The 6740-nt window shown below is 34.1% G+C and overlaps 1 long non-coding RNA gene across 2 annotated transcripts; it reads left to right on the top strand.

Moving 5' to 3' along the window:
* The first annotated feature begins 4644 nt into the window (after nucleotides 1–4644).
* On the top strand, nucleotides 4645–5796 carry LOC120083553. Of its 2 annotated transcripts, XR_005483458.1 has the most exons (4): nucleotides 4645–4844; nucleotides 4938–5261; nucleotides 5341–5405; nucleotides 5683–5796. It is a non-coding gene; the product is annotated as an uncharacterized LOC120083553 (long non-coding RNA). The 2 variants fall into 2 exon arrangements; XR_005483457.1 differs by having other exon boundaries at nucleotides 4938–5405; nucleotides 5683–5793.
* Nucleotides 5797–6740: the final 944 nt, after the last annotated feature.

Genomic DNA, 6740 nt, shown 5'->3' with positions numbered 1-6740 from the left:
TTTACCATCCATTAACTGTCGGACACTCCACTAAAGACCGACAGCTACACTCTTCATACTACAGATATATTTTTGTGTTCATTGGATATAACCAATCAATAATACGATGACCCTTCACAAATTGCTCGCAAGTACATCTAGACCAAATTACTATTTTGCCCCTATAGTTACATCTAACTTCTTAAGTACCACTGATCCCTCTAATGAACAATGGATCATAGTCTAACTATGACTAAACCCCTCTCAGGCCAGGAGAGGGTGTAACGTCACATTGTTCAAGACCTAGAATCAGCTCTTAAGGGAGCAATTTATCTACTTACCCCTGCCTCAGGGAAGGAGTGAATTCCATCTTGTGTAGCTGTATTCCCAGCTCCCCAATCAGACGAATCCCCAAAATGGTAAGCTTGTTGAGCCGACGATCTGGCCACTCTCACCCGTACAAATCAAAGAATTACCCTCATAGGCAGGAGTTCACAACTCACTCAGGATTCAGGTCATGTTATCTATGGTCATCCTGATGAAATATAAATCTCCATTATGAATGGCGTTATATAATGAGACTAAACATTTCATCGTCTGGTTTTATACAAACTCCTTGTATAGAATATCCTCGCTCGAATGTCTATACATGAATGATCAGGATCAGATCATTTGTAGCACTTTACAACAATTGTAACACCTACAAAGCGGGCCATACTCGTAGTGTCACCAGGATAAGATACTCAACTTTATCCATCTACTACAGACCATTTAGGTTATCACTTAAACATGATCCACCCATATGTCTCTACATATATGTTTAAGTTACAAAGATAACCTTGGATGTTAGTTTATTTGTTTGTGGTTAATGCAACTAAAATATCATATATTTTATTAAATACACATTGAGTTTGTTCAATAATGTTTACAAACTATAGGACCATACAAGATTTAGGGCATGAACGTGTTGGATCATTGCATTTATATCAATTACAAGTGGGTCGTATCCATAGTATCACCAATATAAGGTACCCAATTTTATCCATATACTATAGACCTTTTAGGTTATATCTTGAACATTGATCCTCGTATGTCTCCACATACAGTTCAAGACTCATACAACAGTTTAGGATGTTAGTTTATTGGATTAAAATTATTTAGGCAAGATAAATATAAGATAAAACAATAATTATTTATTGTAATAAGCATTAATAACACTTTTATTGATGATCGATTAAATGCTACATTTACTATCTACGAGTTTTAGGGCATAAAGCTCAACAAAAGGAACCTAGGAGTCATAAAAGAGGCAAATACAATGAAAGGAAATATCACTTGATTCGAGAGATTGTGCAATGAGGTGACATAATTGTATGAAGATAGCTTCGGAGCATAATGCTACTAATCCGTTACGAAGGCTCTCACGGCTAAAGTGTTCGAGGGTCATCTAGAAAGTCCCGGTCTATAGGATATACGACATTTTGTCTAGGGCAAGCGAGATATGTTACTGGGGTATAATATATGCCCTTGTTTATTGTATTGTGTACTTTGTTTGTATTGTACACTCTATTCCACTAGCTTTGGGATAAATGAGAGATTGTTGGGATTGGTGTCCTAAATCTCTTATATTCTCGTAGTTTATAAATTAGTATAAGCAAATTGTTATTAATAAAATATATGTTATTTTATGTGCATTAATTCAATCCAATAAACTATGATCTTAGGTTATTTTATGTAGCTTAAGCATGTATGTGGTGACATACAGGTGGATCATATTTAAGTAATAACTTAAATGGTCTGTAGTATATAGATAAGGTTGGGTGCCTTATCCTGATGACACTATGGATACGACCCGCTTTGTAATTATTATTATAAAGTGTTATAAATGATCTGATCCTGATCATTCATGTGGAGACATGTGAGTAGGGGTATCCTATATAAGAGTTGTACAACATCGGGCCATGAAATGATTAGTCTCTCTTTATAACGTCGTTAATTGAAGAGACTTACATTTCATTAGGATGACCATAGGTGACTTGACCTTAATCTTGAGTGAGTTGTGGATTCTTACCTATGAGTGCGGTCTTTTGATTTGTATGGGTAAGAGTGACCAGATTTGCCTACTCAATATACCTACCATTTTGGGAATTCTTTTGAGTGGGAAGCTAGAAACTCAACTACACAAGATAGAATTCACTCCTTCCCTTTGTTAGGGTAACTAGATGAATTACTCACTTAAAGACTGGTTTTGGTTCTTGAACAATGAGAACCCTCGCCCTCTCTCTAGCTAGAGAGGGGTACAGTTATAATTGGACTATGATTAATTGTTCATTAGATGGATCAGTGGTACTTAAGGAGTTTGATGTAACTACAAGGATAAAATGGTAATTTTGACCTAGCTATACTTACGAGCAATTCGTGAAGGGTCAACACACTACTAATTGGTTATATCCAATAAACACAAAAATATATCTGTAATGCAAAGAGTACGACATTTTAGTAGAATGTTCGATAGTTAATGAATATGGTTAAAGAGTTTAATCAATTAATCTTGTATCATTGGAGCTTCAATCTGTAGGTCCATAAGGCCCCCTTGTTAGCTCAATAAGGTTTAATAAGAATCAAATTGATTTTGGTTTAATTTGAATTGTTCAAATTAATTAAAGAGAATTAATTATAAGATACAATTAATATAATGTATGTTGATACATTATATTATAAAGTATAATGTATGTGATACATTATAAAGTTTTAATGAGGAAAATAAATATTTGAATGTGATTAAGATATTAATTATATGAATGTGATTCATATATATACTATAGGTTAAAATTAATATGAATATGATTCATATTAATACTATAAGTTATATGAGATAATTATAAACAAGGTTTATTATATGTGATATAATAAATCATAGGTTTTATATATTATATAGGATTAAACTATAGGTTTATATATTATATAGGATATAATATATAGTTTAATTATATTAATTAGTTAATATAATTAAATTATTATTATTTTTTAATTTTGAATTCAAAATCAATAACTCCTAGGAGTTATTAATTAAATGGATTGGTGGAGGGAGTTAAGATCACTCCCGCACTAATATTCTCTCATAGGTGGTGATGTTTAGAAATGGAGATGAGTGATACGGTTTTTTTTTTTTTCAGAAGAGTTCTGCACTCAATCTCTTCATCTTGATCTTCCTCTTTCACTCTATGAAACACAATTTCTCTCAAGCAAAAATTCATTCACTTCACCAAAATTAACACGTAAGCCCACTCAACTCTTTTGTGTTTCTCACTTTGAGAATAACAAGGAAGTCTCCTTTGTGGTGGTGTCTAAGGAGTTTGTGTTGCTGCATTTAAGAGAAGTTCTCTATTCGAAGGAGTATACATCACGATTCGTGATCACACCGAAGAGGAAGCAAGAAGATAGACTCTTCAAGGGTTAGTATTAATTTCTTCTCTTTTCCTTTCTAAAATCACATTAGATGTATGCTTAGGAATGTATGTTTATCACATGTTTCTGTCTCCTTTGTTTAATTAAGTTTCTGTAAAACGAATTTCTAAGACATCGACGTTCTTATGCTTTCGCCTGTGGGAATTTCAATCCCTTGACAAAGCACTTACATTCCTCACATGGGTTCAGGTTGAGCTGGGAGCTCACTTTGAATATCAAGCTTGTTCATAGTAATGGCCAACTAAGTGATCTGGTTGGCTAAGTGTTGCATACCCATCCTCGTTTCCTTCTGGAATAAGGCATCCTCTTCTTGGATATTTTTTGTCTCCTGCTGGAAGGTCATCATATCCTTCTGGAATGTCAACATAGAGTCCGCCAAGGACTTCATCACATCCTCCAATGATGAACTAGGGTTGTTAGATGCACTCGCCTAGTGGTCTCCTTGACCTCCCCAACAAAAGTTGGGATGCCATCCGGGGTTGTAAGTGTTGCTGTAGGCATCACACCTTTGCCCTCCTTGGCCTCCAACATAGTGGACTTCCTCAATAGGAGTCTGAGGTTACAGTTGATTTCGAATAATCTATTTTACAATAGAAGTAACATCAATTAATTGAGAACATAGTTCCTTTACCTCTTGTGAGTCTGATGGGATGATTCCATTCGCTCTTGTTTCAATCTGCTATGAGTTTTCTGCCATCCTAGAGATCTGTTGCATGGCTTCAGAGGGAGTCTTATCAGCTAGGGCTCCGCCAGCTGCAACATCTATTGAGCGCTGATCATTGGAGAGAAGTCTGTGTAACATCCCGAGTTTTTAATAAAACTTAAATTATTTATCTTAAATTATTAGATTTTAGTTTCCTTTTAGTTTTGGATTTTTGGAGCCCAAAGTTAATTAATCTGAAGATATAATGGTTGGATTTAGATTATATTGGACAAAAGATTAAGAGAAAATTAAAAATTTTAGAATTTAGGAAGGAAAAGGAAGAAGACTTGGGATTTGGAGCCAAAATAGAAATAATTTGTGGAGATAATTGGTATATTATATTTTATTTTTGATAGAAGATTTTGGGAAAAATTAGTAAATTAGAAGTGAGAAAGGGCTAAGACAAAAAAAATGGGGCCGGAAAATTTTCCTTTTTTTTTTTAAGGCTTATTGGGGAAAATGTATGTTTAATATTCCTTCTTCTCTCAATCAGCCGCCAACCCCATCCCCACAAGTTTCTCTCTCTTCATCTCAATTTCACATGAATCAGCCCCAATCTCTCTCTTCTTCGCATAACGCAATGGACAACCGTACACCATCAACCATTCGTGCATAGCCATGCACACCATCGAACATCGTTGGTCGTCACCCCTTCACTAGTCGTCGGTGCACTTCGTCACCGCAGATCACCACAGTTAGGAGTTCTTTCTTCCGATTTCTCTCTTTCTCTCTCTCTCTTTTTCTTTTCCAATTGATCAGCAACTCCCTCTTCCCTTCTTCGTTTCAGACTAGCAGTCGTCGTCGGTGGGTCTTCGTTCGCGCATGTTTCGAGTCAAGTTGCCGATCGAGTCTTCAATTGGTGGGTCGCACCGCCGCTCGTCTTCTCGATCACAGTCACCACGTCCGCCCATAACCATCGACGTCGCTGGATTTTATTGAGGTGTGGGTAGGTTTCTTTATAATTTTGAGATTTGGATGTTTATGGATGAGGTTTGGTGTGACCTATTAATTTATAGCCTGAAATTCTTGTCTTCGTCATGTGCTCGGTGTAGATTTTAGAGCGATAGGGGATTTGACTCACTGGCCAGCGGGCTTTTTGACACATTTTTTTGTGAGTTTCTTTGAAGATTTTGATTACCCATGGAATTTTGGCATTAGTTGGTTGTTATCCATTAAATTTCAATTTTTAGATTGGAGTTCTGGGCGTTGAGCTACTGTCCAGCCATAATAAGTTCGATTTTCGGTGTATGTTTGGGTAAGATGTTTTGATTTTGTGTGGGTTTTATTTATTCTTGAATGCTCACTAATGTTTGTCTTTGGTTTCAATTTCATGGTGAGTTAGTGAAGGAATCGATTCCTGCCTATAAACACCTTGCATTTAGACATTTGATTTTTATAGAAATGAAAATAATAAAATAAAATATGCATTTTTTTGGGATAAACATTTAAACAAAATTATAAACATACTATAAAAGAGGAAGAAAAGAAAAAATCAAAACTCACAATTCCTTTCCTATTTTGCTATTCTTCAGGATTCCAAAGAACTTGGAAGAGAGAAGGTGGAGGCTTGGAGGCTATAAAAAACCTCATTACCCTAGATGAGATATTTATATGCTCATTTTCCTTTATATCCTTAGTGTTAATTAATTAAATAATCCTTATTTAATTAAATTGATACATTAAATAAATTACCATATATTAAATCCTATTTAATATACATTTAATTAATTATCATAGATATCATATATTTATACTAACCTCCAATCTCCATTATTTCTTAATAAATTAATTAACCATTAATTAATCAATTAAATCATATTTAATATAGAGTTAATTAACATATAAATATCACATATTTATATGTATACATCTTTTTATGAATCCAATTGATATAAATCTAATATTTGAATCTTATTCAAATATATCTCTCTTATATAATTTGGATTATAGATCATATTTATAATTAACCATTATATATTAATCTTATTAATATAAAATTTCCTCATTTAATTTGAACAAATCAAATCATTCCTCATTACTATTCTGTAGTGAGCTAACAGGGGACCTTATGAACCTATAGATTAGAAGCTCCAATGATATGAAATTAATTGATTAAACTTTTTAATAAATATTCATTAACTACCAATCACCCCACTAAAGATCGATAGTTGTACTCTTAACATTATAGATATATTTCTGTGTCCATGGATATAATCAATCAACAAAGCCATGACCTCTCACAAATGCTCGTAACTACAGCTGGGTTAAAATACCGTTTTACCCTTACAGTTACGATTCCTTTAATGAACAAACAGTTTATAGTCCAACTATAAACTAACACCTTTCGAGCCAGAGAGATGTTAGAGGCCTCATTTTTCAAGACCCGAAACTAGCTATTAAGGGAATAATTTATCAATCAAATAAATCCCCAAAATGATAGGCTTATTGAGTTGGTTGTCATGGCCACTCTCACCCATACATATAAAAGAACTGCCGTCATAAACAGGAGTTCACAACTCACTCAAGATTAAGATCAAGTATCCTATGGTCATGCTAGTGAAAGTTTCTTCAAGTTACGGTGTTATAAAGA

This window comes from Benincasa hispida, chromosome 8 (genome assembly GCF_009727055.1).
Source record: "Benincasa hispida cultivar B227 chromosome 8, ASM972705v1, whole genome shotgun sequence".
NCBI classification, from domain to species: Eukaryota; Viridiplantae; Streptophyta; class Magnoliopsida; order Cucurbitales; family Cucurbitaceae; genus Benincasa; species Benincasa hispida.
Note: the sequence above shows the minus strand (reverse complement) of the source record. Positions and strands in the feature narration are given on the sequence as shown.